Here is a 21,195-nt window from a genome sequence, read left to right as displayed (position 1 = left end):
GTTTGGTAGGAAGGTACCAAAGTAATCCCGGCATGGAACACTGGACAGCGGTCAAAAATATCCTGAAGTACCTGAAAAGGACTAAGGAAATGTTTCTCGTTTATGGAGGTGACGAAGAGCTCGTCGTAAAGGGTTACGTCGATGCTAGCTTCGACACAGATCTGGATGACTCTAAGTCACAAACCGGATACGTGTATATTTTGAATGGTGGGGCAGTAAGCTGGTGCAGTTGCAAGCAAAGCGTTGTGGCGGGATCTACATGTGAAGCGGAGTACATGGCAGCCTCGGAGGCAGCACACGAAGCAGTCTGGGTGAATGAGTTCATTACCAACCTAGGAGTCATACCCAATGCGTCAGGCCCGATGACTCTCTTCTGTGACAACACTGGAGCTATTGCCCTTGCCAAGGAGCCCAGGTTTCACAGGAAGACCAGGCATATCAAGTGTCACTTCAACTCCATTCGTGAAAGTGTTCAAAATGGAGACATAGAGATTTGTAAAGTACATACGGACCTGAATGTAGCAGATCCGTTGACTAAACCTCTCCCTAGAGAAAAACATGATCAACACCAGAATTCCATGGGTGTTCGATTCATCACAATGTAACTAGATGATTGACTCTAGTGCAAGTGGGAGACTGTTGAAAATATGCCCTAGAGGCAATAATAAAATGATTATTATATTTCCTTGTTCATGATAATTGTTTATTATTCGTGCTATAATTGTATTATCCGGAAATCGTAATACATGTGTGAATACATAGACCACAATGTGTCCCTAGTGAGCCTCTAGTTGATTAGCTCGTTGATCAACAGATAGTCATGGTTTCCTGGCTATGGACATGAGGATGTCATTGATAACGGGATCACATCATTAGGAGAATGATGTGATGGACAAGACCCAAACCTAAGCATAGCACAAAGATCGTGTAGTTCGTTTGCTGTAGCTTTTCTGGATGTCAAGTATCATTTCCTTAGACCATGAGATTGTGCAACTCCCGGATACCGTAGGAGTGCCTTGGGTGTGCCAAACGTCACAACATAACTGGGTGACTATAAAGGTACATTACAGGTATCTCCGAAAGTGTCTGTTGGGTTGGCACGAATCGAGACTGGGATTTGTCACTCCGTATGACGGAGAGGTATCTCTGGGCCCACTCGGTAATGCATCATCATAATGAGCTCAATGTGATCAAGTGGTTGATCACGGGATCATGCATTACGGTATGAGTAAAGTGACTTGCCGGTAACGAGACTGAACAAGGTATTGGGATACCGACGATCGAGTCTCGGGCAAGTAACGTACCGATTGACAAAGGGAATTGAGTACGGGATTGATTAGGTTCTCGACATCGTGGTTCATCCGATGAGATCATCGAGGAGCATGTGGGAGCCAACATGGGTATCCAGATCCCGTTGTTGGTTATTGACCAGAGAGTCGTCTCGGTCATGTCTGCTTGTCTCCCGAACCCGTAGGGTCTACACACTTAAGGTTCGGTGACGCTAGGGTTGTATAGATATGAGTATGCAGTAATCCGAAAGTTTTTCGGAGTCCCGGATGATATCCTGGACGTCACGAGGAGTTCCGGAATTGTCCGGAGGTGAAGAATTATATATAGGAAGTGTAGTTTCGGCCATCGGGAAAGTTTCGGGGTCACTGGTATTGTACCGGGACCACCGGATGGGTCCTGGGGGTCCACCGGGTGGGGCCACCCATCCCGAAGGGCCACATGGGCTGAAGTGGGGAGGGGAACCAGCCCATAGTGGGCTGGTGCGCCCCCCCCTTGGGCCCCCATGCGCCTAGGGTTGGGAACCCTAGGGGAGGGGGCGCCTCCACTTGCCTTGGGGGGTACTCCACCCCCTTGGCCGCCGCCCCCCCTAGGAGATCCCATCTCCTAGGACCGGCGCACCCCCCCAGGGGGCCTATATAAAGGAGGGGGGAGGGAGGGCAGCAACACCTCAAGCCTTGGTGCCTCCCTCTCCCTTGCTACACCTCTCCCTCTCGCAGAAACTCGGCGAAGCCCTGCTGCGATCACTGCTGCATCCACCATCACGCTGTCATGCTGCTGGATCTTCATCAACCTCTCCTTCCCCCTTGCTGGATCAAGAAGGAGGAGACGTCATCCGCTCCGTACGTGTGTTGAACGCGGAGGTGTCGTCTGTTCGGCACTTGGTCATCAGTGATTTGGATCACGGCGAGTACGACTCCATCATCCCCGTTCTCTTGAACGCTTCCGCGCGCGATCTACAAGGGTATGTAGATGCACTCTCCTCTCGTTGCTAGTTGACTCCATAGATTGATCTTGGTGAAACGTAGGAAATTTTTTTGTTTTCTGCTACGATCTCCAACAAGCGCCGCCTCGCCCTGGGACAACGAGGCACCCCGATCCAGGCGCGTTGGCCCGCGCCAAGGCCGCTGGGAGGGGGAACGAGGAGGCCTCGTCGCCGGCGAGGGACGAGGCGGGGGCAGGGAAGGGAGCTGGCGGCGGCGCGGTAGGGTTCCTCCCGCCGCCTCGCGGGGGCCGAGCGGGAGGGAGGGGTTCTCAACCCTTTTTCGCAGAAAAAACCATCGCTTTTTGTGAATTAGATGATACCCTGTGCGTTGTTGCGGGAGTTGATTGCAATATATTTCAATGAGATTTGATTATGTCGAATATAAATATTTAGATTAATAACACGTGAAACAAAGTTAAAAATACGTACGATTTGCTATATTTCATTTGTCAGTTGTAAGATATTTACTCCCTCTGTTCCATAATATAAGAACGTTTTTTTACACTACACTAATGTCAAAAACGTTTCTTATATTATGGGACGGAGGGAGTATTAAATATAAGATGGATCTTTTTCATACTCCCACCGTTCCTAAATATTTGTCTTTCTAGACATTTCAAATGACTACTACATACGAATGTATGTAGACATATTTTAGAGTGTAGATTCACTTATTTTGTTTCGTATGTAGTCACTTGTTAAAATACCTAGAAAGACAAATATTTAGGAACGGAGAGAGTACATGGTCGCATGTTGAGGTGGGCCTTCCATTTTTCTACCGGCTCAACGGGTGCTATTCAGATGGGCTGAAAAAAAGACTTTACAAAGAGTGACACGACAATGATCCATAACTTTCAGGGAATTAATATGCATGCAAGTGTGCACTAATTTTCCAGGGGCAAATAATGTAGGACGCCCATCGTTGATGTGTGTGTGTGTGTGCGTAGAGCTGGTTTCCCAGGGGCAAATAAAGTTTGAAACCCCGTAACGTTGTTTCTTAACATGATCGACACATGGTTGACTTCATTTTTATCATTCTTCTTCGAAAGAAAAGGAAAAAAACCATATAGTTGACCTCACTTCAGTTGGTTCACGAACCAGAGTAGGCAAACAACCTCAGTCAGATGAACACGCCCCTGTGCTGCCGTTTTGGCAATACAAAAATTACCATCACCGCCCTGTGCGAACAATCTTACATGAGTGGACTATATGATCAAGCAGCAAAGCCCTTCCGAACGCACGCAGCCTCGCACCCTTTCATACCCGCTTGACTCCTGGAGGCACACACGCACGCAGAGGGCACGCGCTGAGCTGACTACGTACGCTGCTTGGATGTGGTGCGACGTTGCAACGGCCTGGTTTTCCTTGCCGAGTCCGTTTGCTAATCCACGGTCCCTGTCAGTGGTTTCGTGTGCCTGTCAGTCGGCGTTACGGGGTCAGACATGTGTGTATGCAAGTGGCGCATTAACTAATTTAGTCCTCGCGGTTGTGGAGACGATTATGGTACTGTCTTCAGTACGCGTCGTCGACTCGTCGTCTCCGGTGAGAGGGCGTGAGAGGTGAGATGTGACCGTGTGTGCTGGATAAGACGGCGGTGTACTGGTATTCGGTCGGCAAGCTAGCACAAGCATAGCAGCCTCCGATGATAACCAGGACTAATCAGTGTGTGTCAAGCAGCTGACATGTGGGTCCGATGCTAATTTGTGGCCTTTGCGTTGACATCCTAGTATCCTGTTGTGAATTTTCTGTATGTGCAGCGCACGAGCTGAGTTGTAAGTTGTACGTACTAGTCACGAGCAGTTCATGACTGAAGTGCCGAGTGCTCCGGTTGGCATGACAACGCGGCGCTGCAGGCGTAGCCCGTGGCTAGAAACGTCGGGGGTCACGCGGTTGCGGTCGACGGGGAACGTGGCGTTCGTTCGTGCGTGCGCCCGAGATCGATCGCTTCGGCTGGACTGGCTGGCAGTGGCGCCCGGCCGTTACGACCCGGCCTGGGTTACCTTTTGGTGTGACGGCGCCCACACGCGCCTGCCTCTGCCTGGCCGAGCGAGGGCGATGCGGTGCGTCCGTCGCTCGCTCGTGCGCGGTGGCGCGGTGCGGTGACATGCGCCCACGCGGTCGATCGCCGGCACGGCACGGCGAGGAATATATCCGCGCTTCGGTACGAGGTGGTGGTTGGGGTTCCGCAGCGGCCCGAAGCTCGTGCTCGGGTATCCCATGCCGCCATGCGCATCACCAGTCACCAGCACCTGCTGCCCATGAAACCGTGTCGGTTCACCGTTTGCATTTGCCGATTCTGGCCACTGCATTGTTCAGGCCCATTTCCCGTGCAAAATTCTATCTCACCAATTTTGAAGCTCAACAAATTTACCCTTTGTAGAGGTGTGGTCGGTGCATGTGTTCATGTTGTATTCGGTGTTCTTTTTGTGACATATTTTTATATGATTTTTTTTGTTCTAAATTTTTCATGCTGTTCTAAATTCAGGCAAAGTATAATGTGTAATACTCCCTCTGTTCCTAAATATAAGTCTTTGGAGAGATTTCACTATGGACCACATACGGAGCAAAATGAGTGAATCTATACTCTAAAATGCATCTAGATACATCCGTATGTGGTCCATAGTGAAATCTCTACAAAGACTTATATTTAGGAACGGAGGGAGTATATTATATAAAGGCTTTACTAAGTTCGATGTTGCCTCATAAATTTATATTGGAACGTATTTTAGTGCATATTTAAAGTATTCACTCTGTACACCAAAGTAATGTGTGGTTATTTCCTAACATCTGGGGCCATAAAACGACGACAGGAGCAAAGGGGAACATATTACATGATACCAACCATCACATGATACCATGTGCTTCAAAACTCAAAAGTTTGTGTATAAAAAATTCGGTTTTTTTTTTGTGAATGCTTACAAGACGCGAGTCTACAATTCTAAAAAACTCAGATCAAAAATCAAAATATACAAGGAGAAACAAAAAAGATGAACCCGCTTGTGAATATTGCCATTCTTGTATTTTTGTCTTTTGTGGCACTATTCATGCAAAAATTGTCTTTCATATTGGTCAATGTAGGTTTCGATTTTCGATCTCAATTTTTTAGGGATAGTGGACATACATGTTGTGAATACTCACAAATGTTCTCAATTTTTTTAAACATGTAAACTTGGTTTTTGCACATTGGTATCATAGTATCACAAGATATTTTGTGTCATGATGGGCACAAACTACACTCATAAGGCCTCTACGGTGCATATGTGTTTAGATGTGGTGCTAAATGCATAAAAGAGTTTAGCAACTAAGCTCTCCAAAGCATAAGTACTTGGTTTTCATCATTCAATTAATCATAAGTTGTGTTTTCGTCTAGCTACGTGCTTAGTGTCGTTCCTCCTACTTGGCAGTATTAGCATATGTACAAGGTAGAGCACGGGAAAGAGCCTTATCAGATAGAAATAACTATATGCAAAAGAATTAGGGATGTTCTTGCTATTGGCTTGTAGTGATATCTTTATTTTGTGAAAAAGGATTCAGATATTATATTATAAAGGTTCACCAAGAGTGTATAGAATCTGGAACATAATAAAATTACAACGAGGTCTATGAACATTGCCGCGGCTTGTAGTCCTATCTTGTTGTTCCGTTCACCCGTCAATCAGAAATAAAGGATATTATTAGTCTTGCTCTTGATGAAATAACAGTTTTTATCCAGTTAGCCACTATTGTAGCTAAATTTTGACAATTAATACACATGCAAGTGTATGCAAATTTCCCAGGGGGAAATAACTCTATGCAGGGGCCTTTATCTACCTTTGATTGATGCGCAAAAAGTGTACACCTGGTTCTCCCGTACCTTTAGATAGTTTTTTGAAACGAAGTCTACTTGGATAGTTGAAACATGTACCCAAGCTTGTTTCTCAATATGACCGAAACATGGTTGACTTCATTTATATCATTCTTCAATTCAAAGAGAAAAAAAATGTGATTGCCTTCAGTTCGGTTGGTCCACGAAGCATAGTAGGCAAACAAACCTCTATCAGAAGAAAACGCACACGGTCGCCACCTCGTGTGAATAACTAATAATGTTAATCTTACGTAAGTGAACCGATCAACTAGCAAAGTCCTTCTGATTTCTGAACACAGGCAGCTTTGGCACCTTCCATACTCACGCGGGAGCACGCGCGCGACCTAGGGGAGCACTCTGTTTCGACGTGATGTGTTGCGGCGACCTGGTTTTCCTTGGTCAGGTCCATTTGCTAATCGGCGTCTCTGTCAGTGGTTTCGTGTACCCGCCAGTTGCCTTGACAGGGTGCCATGCAAGTGACGCCTACTATAACTGCATCAATGCTCGAGGTTATGGACTAAATTATGGTGATGGTGATGGCGCGCGCGTCGTCTCCAGTTGCGAGGCGTGATGCGACAAGTTTGCTGGATGATGTGTGGTATCCGGTCGGCACAAGCTAAGGTAGCAGCCTCTGGTGCTTTGATTGGGTCGATGCAGCTTGGCATAATGAATCGATGCTAACCCCTTTGGGGTAGGTTGGGTGCACAGCAGAAGCCGACCTGATTATATAGGAGCTAGCTGCTCGTTAGGAGGGAGGAAGTGCAAGGTATTTAGATATTTGTTAAAGGCTAACACGCGCTTCGCTGCACCGTTTTTCATCCGTGGGATTAACTTTTTTTCTTTCTCTAAAACATGTTGTTGAAGACTGCAATTCTTTCGAGAGGAGGGTGGAGTTGTTTGGGGCGTGGTTGTGGTCTTTTTATATGTTTCGACATGATGTCCGATAGTGTTGGTTGTGTGAGCCCCTTAAAGCCGCACTAAAATGATGGAATTGTTGTTATAACGTTCACATGGGCCGGCACATGAAGTGCTCGCTTGCTCACCTCGTCTCTCCCTGCTCCATTAATTTACGCAAGTTTTTCCCGCTTGCTCCGATTCTGGCTCAGGAAAAATGGCAATCCTTTTTTTTATTTGAAAACTTTCATGTATTTTTAAAAAAATATTCACATTTATAGAAAATATTAGTGGATCTAAAACATTGTTTGCAATTTTGAAAAACTTTGGAAATTTCAATAGAAAATCATAGATTTCAAAAGTATCCTAAAACTTTAAATGTATTTGTAAATTAAGAAGAAAATGGATTTCAAAAAATCCTCGAGATCTTTCTTAAATATTGTGAATTAAAATGTGGATGAAAATAATACTAAGAAGAAGCATACAAATTTGGTAAACTATTTTCTGGCTAAGTTAGTAGACTATTTGCTGCTCCAACAAAGAACATGTGTTTACCGAAAAGAAAGGGAACATGTCATGCTTTTAGGCGAAATTTAGAAAACCCCACTGGCTGCCAAGCAGCTGGCATGTGGGGTCTGATGCCAGTTCTTCGTGCTCGCAGACTTGTGCACTTGACATTTCATCTTGTTGTAACGAGTGAGAAATGCATGAGTGTCCGAGTTTCGGCAGTGCCTACTACTGCAGTTGGTTGGAATGGAGCAGGTGACCGAGGCGCGCCCGGCCGGCAAACTAGCAATCGATCGGCCGGGTCGGGTCGGGTCGGCAGGCCCGCCCGGTGACGCGAGCCGTCCGGCCGGCCGTTGCGACGCGGCGTGGCAACCCCTCGCCTTTTGGTGTGAACCGACCCGTGCGGGGACGCCTCGCCGTGCACCAGGGTGAGCCGGTGACGCCCACCCACGCGCTCATGCGTGCGGGGACGCGGAGGAGGAATCCCTGCGTAACTATCTACTGTATCTGCTAATCTCTGCGATGTGGTACGAGGTGGCAGTTGGGGGGTTCCGGCGCGGCCCCGGCCCGAAGGTCGTGCTCGGGCATCCCATGCCGCCAGCAAGCCGGGCGCATCACCACCTGCCCCGTTGAATCGTCTCAGTTCAACGTTGCATCAGCGTTTTTTTTTTGAAGTACGCCGTGATCGGTTTAGCTCGCGTGTGTGTCCAGGCCTCCAGACCGAGCACCATGTTCCGGCCTGCTGAGCAGCCCAAAACGTACGGTATCGGGGGCCTTCCGCCAGCCCATAGCTGGTGTGTGTGTACAGCCCTACCGCCCTCTTCCTGGCCCATGTTTCCCGTGCAGTACTCTACGCCCTCTACGTATGTGCACACTTACCCCTAAAGAGCGAACCAATCTGTAGTTGAGATGGTTAGGTAGACAGTGATATCCTCAACCTACCAGGGTTCAAATCCTGGTGCTCGCATTATTCCTGGATTTATTTCAGGATTTCCGGCGATGCGCTTTCAGTGGGAGGAGATGTTCCCGTCAACGACGAGGCGCCTACGGTGACTTCGTAAATCTCAAGATGATATGCCGACTCAGTCTCTCGGAGGTGCTCATAGGGGTAGGGTGTGCGTGTGTGCGTTCATAGGGGTGAGTGTATGCGCGTGTATATTGAGCGCTTGTGTCTGTACTGATGCTCAAAAAAAACTTACCCCTAAAGAAAAAGGACGCGTCTAGGGAGCGGCTGGCTGCTCCCTAGCGTTCCCGAGCAGCCGCCAGAAAAGGAAAAGATTTGGTCCTCACCGTTTCAGAAAAGGAAAGTGCTCCACGAGTAGCAACAGATGCGTTCTAACCCAATAAACCATGCGTCGTATGCGGTCTTCAAGCCATCACGTGCCCTCCCATGCCCTCCTGGCCACCAACTTCTTCTCCCCACGCCCTACCTGCTCTCACCTTCTTCCCCATTAAACTAGGGGTTTTCAGGTCTGGATCTCCATCGCCAGAGCTGCCATGGCAGATGAATCAATGTGTAATAACAATTGCTACAAAAAAGAATGAAAGAGCGAGCACAAACATATCAGAAAGTACCCGGCAGAACCAAAATAGGGTGAAAAAAAGAAGTGATCACTTCTGCCTCCTGTTCAGATCCTCCTCCTCCTTAACTTTCCCTTTCCCCTCTCACCAAATTTCTCCTTGCAAAAATAACTTCTTCATAGTTGAAGAGAGCATAAACAGAGATAAAAAAAAATAAAGAGATCTAATACATGTGCGACTGATTTTCATGCAACTTCATCATGGGACTAGCCAACTTTTGCAACAATGTGTGCAACAAAACATAGAAAATGTGCCAACATATAGGAGAGAGGACATAGAGAGTCTTATTTCACACATAATTCAGAAGAACCAATGTAAATGTAGCAAAAAAAGAAAAGAAAAGTATATTGTAGGTACTATGAAAACATAGCCACCAACTAGACAAGAATCTGGTTTGCATGTGTTTTTTCCTTTGATCTTTCCACACACTAGTATACATGACTTTGTAGCTTAGAATTGTGAGCAAAAATCTACAGTAGCTCATCCACCCCCATACCATGTAAAACCTGCATATGATACAAAAAAGAAGCCTGAGAAGAAATGAACCAACTCTCGCTTGTGTTTGTGCAACTTAAAGTACAAGTGTGCAAATTGACAACACTTCCATATCCATCTACTTGTGTTTGGATTTCAGTAGTTGGCATCTTCAACTCATATAGAAGTAGAAGATGCCAACTCATATAATTTCATATTCATTTTGGTTTTAGCTAAACTTCTGTTTGCAAAATTCCAAAAACACTTTATGCTGGTTGTTGTACAACTTCATCATCTATTTTGCACAATTGTAAGTACTCCTGGATGCAATTCATGTTGCAGGTTTCTACAACTATGCAATGAATTTTGAACTGATGAACATGAATTTAGCATGTCTAAACACAAAATGAAAAATATTGAATTTTAAAAGATTATAATCTACCAAATAAGTAGTGCAACTACATTCAAGTGCATCTGGAAACCTAGAAAATCATATTCATGTGAACACATGAGGATGCCAACTACAAAATGGTTCTTGTGCAACTAAAGAAGTTGAAGATGCCAACTCATGTGGCATTGCCGTGCAACTATTAAAAAAGGTTGGGGATGCCAACTACTGATTGGTTCTTGTGCAACTAAAATTGTTGTGGATGCCAACTCATGTGATATTGTTGTGGGACTATTTAAAAAGTTGAGACTACCAACTCCCAAATGGTTCTGGTGCATCTATGAAAGTCTAGGGTGCCAACTCGTACGATATTGTTGTGCAACTATTTGAAAAGTTGAGGATACCAACTCCTAATTCATTCTTGTGCAACTATAAAAGTTCAGGATGCCAACCCAACACCTAGCCGGTTCTTGTGCAACTGTGTAAAATACCACATCCTAGGTTTCTTTGTGTAGAAAAAAATAAAAGAAAAAAGCCTAATGCCATTTCATGTTACCTCAGCAGCTACTTCAGGCGATGTGCCGACTCCATCTACAACTCGAACCTGCGTGGTCGCCTTCCGTTTACACCATTTCACAAAGCGGAATTGGTAAGAAACCTAAAGGATGCATGGAAAAAGTTACTTATCTCTCTCTTTGTGTGTATGTGTGTGTGTGTGCGCGCAAAAAAAAGTGACATGCACTGATAAAAAGAGAATTTTTGATGCGGAGTGCTACTTGGCATAATTTTAATGTAATTCTTCTTAATTGTGGTACGAATATTCAGATCCGAAAGATTCAAGACAAAAGTTCATATTGACATAAAAATGATAATACTTCAAGCATACTAACTAAGCAATTATGTCTTCTCAAAATAACATGGCCAAAGAAAGTTCATCCCTATAAAATCATATAGTTTAGTCATGTTTCATTTCCGTCACACAAGAATGCTCTCATCATGCACAACCCCGATGACAAGCCAAGCAATTGTTTCATACTTTAGTAATCTCAAACCTATAAAATTTTCACGCAATATATGAGCGTGAGCCATGGACATAGCACTATGGGTGGAATAGAATATAATGAGGGGGTTATGTGGAGAAGACAAAAAAGGAGAAAGTCTCACATCAACGAGGCTAACCAATGGGCTATGGAGATGCCCACCGATTGTTGTTAATGCAAGGAGTAGGGATTGCCATGCAACGGAGGCACTAGAGCTACAAATGTATGGAAGCTCAACAAAAGAAACTAGTGGGTGTGCATCCAACTTGCTTGCTCATGAAGACCTAGGCCACTTGAGGAGGCCCATTGTTGGAATATACAAGACAAGTTCTATAATGAAAAATCCCCACTAGTATATGAAAGTGATAACATGAGAGACTCTCTACTATGAAGATCATGGTGCTACTTTGAAGCACAAGTGTGGTAAAAGGATAGTAACATTGTCCCTTCTCTCTTTTTCTCTCATTTTTTTGGGCCTTTTCTCTTTATGGCCTTTCTCTCTTTTTTTGGGCCTTCTCTTTTTTATGGCCTTTATCTTTTATTTTTATTTTTTTATTACTCACTTGTGACAATGCTCTAATAATTATGATCATCACACTTCTATTTATTTACAACTCAATGATTACAACTCAATACTAGAACAAAGATGACTCTATATGAATGCCTCTGGCGGTGTACCGGGATATGCAATGAACCAAGAGTGACATGTATGAAAGAATTATGAACGATGGCTTTGCCACAAATACTATGTCAACTACATGATCATGCTAAGCAATATGACAATGATGAATGTGTCATGATGAACGGAATGATGGAAAGTTGCATGGCAATATATCTCGGAATGGCTATGGAAATGCCATAATAGGTAGGTATGGTGGCTGTTTTGAGGAAGATATAAGGAGTTTTATGTGTGAAAGAGCGTATCATATCACAGGGTTTGGATGCACCGGCGAAGTTTGCGCCAACTCTCAATGTGAGAAGGGCAATGCATGGTACCGAAGAGGCTAGCAAGGATGGAAGGGTGAGAGTGCGTATAATCCATGGACTCAACATTAGTCATAAAGAACTCACATAATTATTGCAAAAATCTACAAGTCATCAAAAACCTTGGCACTTCACGCATGCTCCTAGGGGGATAGATTGGTAGGAAAAGACCATCGCTCGTCCCCGACCGCCACTCATAAGGAAGACAATCAAATAACACCTCATGTTTCAAATTTGTTGCATAACGTTTACCATACGTGCATGCTACGGGACTTGCAAACTTCAACACAAGTATTTCTCAATTTCACAACTACTCAACTAGCATGACTTTGATATTATCACCTCCATATCTCAAAACAATCATCAAGCATCAAACTTTTCTTAGTATTCAACACACTCATACGGAAGTTCTATTATGAATCTTGCATACCAAGCATATTAGGATTTTAAGCAAATTACCATGATATTAAGACTCTCAAAATAATATAAGTGAAGCATGGGAGATCAATAGTTTCTATAAAACAAATCCACCACCGTGCTCTAAAAGATATAAGTGAAGCACTAGAGCAAAACTATAAAGCTCAAAAGATATAAGTGAAGCACATAGAGTATTCTATCAAATTCCAAATCATGTATGGCTCTCTCAAAAGGTTTGTACAGCAAGGATGATTGTGGTAGACTAACAAGAAAAGACTCAAATCATAAACGACGCTCCAAGCAAAACACATATCATGTGGTGAATAAAAATATAGCTCCAAGTAAAGTTACCGATAGAAGTAGACGAAAGAGGGGATGCCTTCCGGGGCATCCCCAAGCTTTGGCTTTTAGGTGTCCTTAGATTATCTTGGGGGTGCCATGGGCATCCCCAAGCTTAGGCTCTTGCCACTCCTTGTTCCATAATCCATCAAATCTTTACCCAAAACTTGAAAACTTCACAACACAAAATTCAAAGTAGAAAATCTCGTGATCTCCGTTAGCGAAAGAAAACAAAAGACCACTTCAAGGTACTGTAATGAACTCATTATTTATTTATATTGGTGTTAAACCTACTGTATTCCAACTTCTCTATGGATTATAAACTATTTTACTAGCCATAGATTCATCAAAATAAGCAAACAACACACGAAAAACAGAATCTGTCAAAAACAGAACAATCTGTAGTAATCTGTAGCTAGCGCAAGCTCTGGAACCCCAAAAATTCTAAAATAAATTTCTGGACGTGAGTAATTTATCTATTAATCATCTGAAAAAATAATTAACTAAATAGCACTTTCCAAATAAAAATGACAGCAGTTCTCGTGAGTGCTAAAGTTTCTGTTTTTTACAGCAAGTTCAACAAGACTTTCCCCAAGTCTTCCCAACGGTTCTACTTGGCACAAACACTAATTAAACACAAAAAACACAACCAAAACATAGGCTAGATAAATTATTTATTACTAAACAGGAGCAAAAAGCAAGGAATAAAAATAAAATTAGGTTGCCTCCCAACAAGCGCTATCGTTTAACGCCCCTAGCCAGGCATAACAAGCAAGAATAGATCTAGGTATTGCCATAATAGTAAGATAGATTATTAAAACTCATTTCATATTATCTACGTTCGGCAACAAGTTTTCTTTGAGGCAAGCAAAAGTAATCAAAAGGGCTAAATTTAACGGGACAAAAGTCCCCAAGATCAACCTTGGGAGGTATAGGTTCCTCCTTTGGTCCTTCATAATGCACAACCAATTCATCATTATAAGCATTCTTTTGACAGAACTTTATGAGCCTATATTCAAGAGAATATCCTAGTTCATTATTTCGAATAGCCAAATCATCATTAACTTCAGAAATTCTATCAACTAAAACATTGGTAGGAACCCTTTTTCTAAGATTTTCATTGAAAGAACATAGTCTAGAGATTGAAAACGCATTATTTCTTCTTGATCAAAGAGGATAGCCTCTATGGGAGGACGGCAAGCGTCCACCCTATAATGCGCAAAGATTTATTTGGCTTCTTTTATTATGAATCTAAACTCATGAGCCAAAAAGATAGTAGCGGCACGCTTAACAGAAGAATGCTCAATATTAGAAAATTCCAGAAAAATCCTTTGTATGGAAGGATGCATGTGCATGAATTGTCTTTCAAGTTCAACTACAAGCATGGCAATAGCGTCCGCAAGAATACTAGTTCTGTGAAGGATAGAACTACCCATAGAAGGTAAAGCACCGGCACAAGTAAAGAAATCTTGAATGACTCCTTTTCCAATAATATTACCACTACCAACACAGAATTTTTTCATATGAAAGATGGTAGGTTCTTTAGCAGGAGCATCAGATTTTTCATGATATTATTACTGTACATATCGACAATAATTTCCCCAATTTCAGACATAGAGGCAGAAGGTAAAGGACTTGACATAATGACAAGCTAGAAAACTAACACACAAGCAAACTAAAAGCAACGGGCAAAAAGACAAATAGAGAAAGAGAGGGAGGATAGAGAGAGAGAGGGCGAATAAAACGGCAAGGGTGAAGTGGGGGGAGAGAAAAACGAGAGGCAAATGGCAAATAATGTAATGCGGGAGATAGGGATTGTGATGGGTACTTGGTATGTTGACTTTTGCGCAGACTCCCCAGCAACGGCGCCAGAAATGGCTCGTTGTCAGGAGTCAAATCTTGACTTGCGCGAACCTCCCCGGCAACGGCGCCATAAATTCTTCTTTCTACCTCTTGAGAACTGCGTTGGATTTCCCCGAAGAGGAGATTATGATGCAGCAAAGTACCGTAAGTATTTCCCTCGGTTTTTGAGAACCAAGGTATCAATCCAGTAGGAGGCTACGCGCGAGTCCCTCGTACCTACACAAAAACAATAGCTCAACGCAACCAACACGCTTAGGGGTTGTCAATCCCTTCACGGTCACTTACGAAAGTGAGATATGATAGAGATGATAAATAATATTTTTGGTATTTTTGGTATAGAGATGCAAAATAAAAAGTAAAAGCAAAGCAATAATAAAGTGATGGAGATTGATATGATGAGAAAGAGACCCGAGGGCCATAGGTTTCACTAGTGGCTTCTCTCAAGAGCATAAGTATTCTTCGGTGGGTGAACAAATTACTGTTGAGCAATTGACAGAATTGAGCATAGTTATGAGAATATCTAGGTATGATCATGTATATAGGCATCACGTCCGAGACAAGTAGACCGACTCCTGCCTGCATCTACTACTATTACTCCACTCATCGACCGCTATCCAGCATGCATCTAGAGTATTAACACTACAAAAAAATACACTTCCGTGATGATACGTGTTTGTCATAGTGGGTCACATTTTTTGTCATGCATGTACATCCATGACAAATTTATGACAGAATCAAGATAGTCATACCTGTGCTGTCGTAGAAGTGTTCCATGACATTACCAAAATTATCATCACGGAAGTGTCCACTTCCATGACGATAAATCGCGCGTCACAGAAGTGCTTTCGTCAAGGGTGACCGACATGTGGCATCCACCATAACGGAACGCCGTTAAGCTATCGGGTCGGGTTTTGGATCCGATAACCCGTTAGCAGCCTCGACCAATGGGAAATTTCCACGTGTAAAATTCTTATTGGCCGGACGAAACACGCGTCAGCTCGTCAGTGGGTCAGATAGGCGCCTATGATACATCGACAAGTGTCACGACCCAACAGAGGCCCATTCCTGTGAAAAGGCCGGCCCGTTTGACTTGGTCAAAAGGTGGCGGGCCGGCCCATGTAAAGCCTATTAATGGCCTGTTCGCATATAGCCCATTTACAGCCTGCTAACCCAAGGCCCGTTACGCCCTATCCGAATTAGGCCCAGTAGCGTCATCTGGGCCATCCAATATGATTCCAGCCCGTTTTCACTTCTGACCCATGTATGGCCCATGACGTCTTTCGGCCCATATGAGGCCCTATGTAACTCTTGGCCTATTAACGGCCCGTGGTGAAACTGGCCTGTAATGAACAATGTATCACTTTACACCCATTAACGGCCCGTGGTGAAACTGGCCCGTAATGAACAGTGTATCACTTTATACCCATTAACGCCCGTTATTCCGTTGGGCCGTTTCCAGCCCATGTTATCTTTCGGCCTTCTCAGAGCCCATTTATTCTTGGGCTCATTTCCAGCATTCGTTTACTTACGGCCCGTTACTGTCATTTTCTGCTTGTGGGCCAAATTCAGCCCGTGGTTACAGTCGGCCCGTTTGTGGTCCGTTAATACGTTGGGCCGTTTTCATAGCGTCATAAAATACGGCCTATTAACGATGGACCGTTACGGTCGGCCCATGAATGGACGATTCCAACTCTAGCCCGTTTACGGCCATAATGCGGCCTGTTATTGGCCCATGTTTGGCCAATCGATCATACGGCTTGTATAAGGCCCATTGATGATACGACCCGTAGAAGGCCCATTGTTTCTACGGCCCGTAGAAGGCCTATTGTTTCTACGGCCCATAGAAGGCCACTGTTTCTACGGCCCGTAGGAGGCCCAGTGTCACTACAGTAAATATTAGCCCATGGTTATTGTGGCCTAGTTTTAAAAAAATAGGTTATTGCAGCCACTAGTTAACCGCGGAAAAAGAACTGCAATGACTACAAGCAAACAAATAAACAAGACAACAAGGAAATAAATAAGCAAGCAACTAACGCTAGGCTATCACGGCTATTACACATATTACATCCACTGGGCATCAAAGTTCGCCACCAGTGCAAATATAGGGAACAAAGCAGCATATCATATACACTGGCCATCAAAATTGGCCACCAGTGCAAATAAACGCGGCAGCAAAACAAGAGCATAACTAAAACAACTTCAGAAGAGCTCAAGAAACGTTATCCTGGGTATCCACCATGCTGGCAATAAGCTTAGCAAGCTGATTAGCTTTGTCCTGTTTGGCGCTAAAATCCTCCAACGCTTGCTGTTGCACCAGAAAGTATGCATATGAATGCTCCAGGGACTTCCGCAATCCTTCTGCTTCTTGTCGCAGCATAGCTGATCGATGTCTTTCAGCTTGTAGTTGAGACTCAAGAAACCGAACTGATTCAGACAGTGAGTTTGAATAGCTTGTGCAAGCGGTAGTGGCCAGTAACTCCAACACTAAACCAAGATAGGATGTGTCACTATCCTGAACCTTATCTGCATTACTTCCTTTACCGTTGCTTAATAAGGCATTCTTCCCCAATATTCTATCAGCATTCTAAAAGAAGAAACAAGCAGACACATAACAAGTTTAGCATGTACTAGTATATGAAACTCATTTCGGTGAACCAGATCATTAGTAAGGTGGACAGGATTAAACTACCAAGTCTTCTATTGCCAAGTACTAGTACATAATAAAAGCATCAAACAAACATATATCTATGTCCTATGGTAGCAATGGAATCTTAAATTAGAACAATTGTTCTTCAGGTTTAGGCACTTGTTCTACATGAACATAGTATAGTAAGACACAAGAATATAATACTTAAAAATAGAAAATGAGCTCATAGACCTTACCACATTCTTGGTTCGGGACCAGTACAGAACAAGGCGTTCCCAGTCATCCTCCAGTAAATGTGTCTCAGGAGAACGTAAGGGAATTTGATGAGTTTCTTTGTTGGTGAAGTACGTTTTCTTCAGCTAATTCCAATACTGCCACCAAGCATTCTTAAAGATAGCACATGTATTAGCACAGGTTACCTCATCCCGAGTTTCCAAATCGGTCCTTCTCTATAGAGAAAAATGGGAAAATTTGCTGTATTATAACCATCATGGAGGTAGGATGTATGAGACGAAGCAAAGTAATTGCCATGAATAACATTACTTACACATAACTCCTGGACAAACACCTGCAACTGGCATTTTCCTTCATCTTCAGTATAATATTTCCAAGATGGGAAGATACGCACATATGATTTAACAACATCAAATGCGGTAGATGCTAAACTACGACTAGCTGGTTATGCTTCCTCCACAGGAATAGGCGTACTAACTGGTGGAGTTGGGGTTCTGTAACGCCCTCGATGCGGCTATAGCTCCCACGTGTCGAGGCACGACTTAGAGACATAACCGCATTGAAAGCAATATCGCAAGTTAGGCAATCATCACAACATCCCATGTAATATAAATAATAAAGCGGAGATACATAGTTGGCTTATACTCGCCACGTCAATCAAAGTACATAAATATCATTACAACATTCAAACACTCATGGCCCGACTACGGCGCCAAAATAAAAGATAACCCAACATGCGACACGGTCCCGATCACCCCCAACTAGGCACCACTACTGATCATCAGGGAAAGACACGTAGTATCGTTGAGAGTCCTCGTCGAACTCCCACTTGAGCTCAAGCGCGCCATCTGGAGCGGAATCATCAGGCCATGCATCTGGTTTGGAAGTAATCTGTGAGCCACAGGGACTCAGCAATCTCGCACCCTCGCGATCAATACTATTTAAGCTTATAGGTAAGGCAAGGTAAATATGTGGAGCTGCAGCAAGCGACTAGCATATATGGTGGCTATCCTGTTCGCAAAAGAGAGCGAGAAGAGAGGGCAAAGCGCGAACGAGAAACTAGAGAACAACCTGCGCAAGCATTACTCCAACACCGTGTTCACTTCCCGGACTCCGCCGAGAAGAGACCATCACGGTAACTCACACTGTTGATTCATTTTAATTAAGTTAAGGTTCAAGTTATCTACAACCGGACATTAACAAATTCCCATCTGCCCATAACCGCGGGCACGGCTTTCAAAAGTTCAAATCCCTGCAGGGGAGTCCCAACTTAGCCCATGATAAGCTCTCACGGTCAACGAAGGAATAGACCTCCTCCCGAGACGTTCCGATCAGACTCGGTATCTCGGTTCTTCAAGACACTTCGACAGGTTAAAACAAATCCAGCAACACCGCCCGAATGTGCCGACAAATCCCGATAGGAGCTGCACATATCTCGTTCTCAGGGCACACTCAGATTGTCTTAGGTACGGGTAGGCCGGCCCAGAGTTGCCCCAGGTGGCCACCGGCAGCTGACAGGTGGACCAACACTCAGAGGAGCACTGTCCCGGGGGGGGGGGGTTTAAAATAAGATGACACTCAGGCTCCGGAAACCCAAGGGAAAAAGAGGCTAGGTGGCAAATGGTAAAACCATGGTTGGGCATTGCTGGAAAAGCTTTAATCAAGGCGAACTATCAAGGGGTTCCTATTATCACCCAACCGCGTAAGGAACGCAAAAATCCGGGAACATAACACCGATATGACGGAAACTAGGGCGGCAAGAGTGGAACAAATCACTAGGAGAGAGGCCGAGCCTTCCAACCTTTACCAAGTATATAGATGCATTAAGATAACATGGCAATATAATGATATCCCAACAAGTAAATAATGTTCCAACAAGGAACGGTCTCCAATCTTCACCTGCAACTAGCAACACTATAAGAGGGGCTGAGCAAAGCGGTAACATAGCTAATCAACGGTTTGCTAGGAAATGGTGGGTTAGAGGTTTGACATGGAAATTTGGGAGGCATGATAAGCAAGTGGTAGGCATCGTAGCATAGGCATAGCAAAAGAGCGAGCATATAGCAAAGCAAAGATAGTAGTGATTTCGAGGGTATGATCATCTTGCCTGCACAGTTGTCAGAGTTGACTGGATCCTCGAAAGCAAACTCAACGGGCTCCTTGTTAGCGAACTCGTCTCCCGGCTCTACCCAAACAAGACAAACAAGCAACAAGGACATAATCAACCACGTGCAAACTCAAACAACATGATGCAAAGATAGTATGCTATGCGGGATGCGATGCGGGATGCATATGCAAGAATTGACAAGTAAATCATGAACCTGGCCTCAACTTGGAAATCCAAGTGTGCCACTGGAAAGATGAGATGAAATCGCTTGAAAACGATATAAAGAACGCCGGAATCGGAGTTACGGTTTGGAAATGGCAAGCAATTCAAATATGACCACGTTCTGCGATTTACAGCAAATAGCCAACTAGATGCAACAAGATGAACATGCTAAAGCAACCAAACATGGCATCAAAATACATGGTAGGAATCCATTCATGAAGCTTAACAAAAGTCTAGCACTGAGCTACGGCCAATTCATCCATTAACAGGTTCAAACAAGCATGGCAAAAATGCATTTGACAAACAGATTTCAAACTTAGTGAAATTAACACTTGTCTGGAATTTTAGATCAGATAGCACTCTTTGGGGCATGAAAACAATATGCTACAGGACCTAAACATGACAAAGTAAAGCATGGCATGGAGCTACTCAAATAGCTTAACAAAAGTCCCTTAGTGACCTTGAGCCAAAAGGGATCAGAAAACACATTTGCAAGCATGTGAACATGGCAAAAACATCATGAGTTCTCAGACTTAGTGAAAACTGGAGCATGCTGAAACAGATATCAAGTAGGCATGTTTAAGAGCTCGATGCACTCACTACAGAGCAAGTCATGACAATCTAAGTATACACCCATAAAGAATACACAAAATACAAGCTAGACATGGCAAGAACAATAACATAGCATGCACGGATCAACTACAACATCCTCGGCAAAATTGCTAACAAGTAAACAATCTGCCCAGATTCACGAAATGGCAAAAGTAGAGCTCGATTGACTCAAGCTAGGGTGCTCCATAATTGCAAACAAAGACATGGATGGATAGATCACTACAAGATTAACAAAACATCCTTACTGATCATCCTCAAAAGAGGCAAGGATCACTAGGAAACAACATGAACATATGGCCATATGAGATAAACAGGTCAAGGACTTAGTGGAAATGCTAAGTCCCTGAAATCACCATTAACAAATGCCTCACTTTGCAAGCTTGTGCTAGTCACCACCCACATCACAAAAATACATGGGTTGCACCTCTGGATAGATGACAAAACATACAACAAAACACATGTAGAGCACCTGGGCATATCATGCACACAATAATCATGGCAAAAATGACAAATATCTAATTGGAGCAGCAGATCTGACAATTATCTCAAATAGCATTTTTCTAACAGCATTTCGGGCATCAAGATGAACTCAAATGAAAATGATGCAATGATCTGAAATGATGTGCTCTCTGAGGCGAACATTTTGATATGCTATATGCCCAAAACGGAGCTACGGATGCAGAGATACAATGCGATGAACATAGCAATTTATCTAGGGTTTCGGGAAAAAAGTCAACCCGATCCAATCTTCCAGATCTAGATCCGGCACG

The sequence above is a fragment of the Triticum urartu genome, chromosome 2A, assembly GCF_056163025.1.
Source record: "Triticum urartu cultivar PI428250 chromosome 2A, HENAU_Tu73, whole genome shotgun sequence".
Taxonomy (NCBI): Eukaryota; Viridiplantae; Streptophyta; class Magnoliopsida; order Poales; family Poaceae; genus Triticum; species Triticum urartu.
This window is presented reverse-complemented; position numbering follows the sequence as displayed.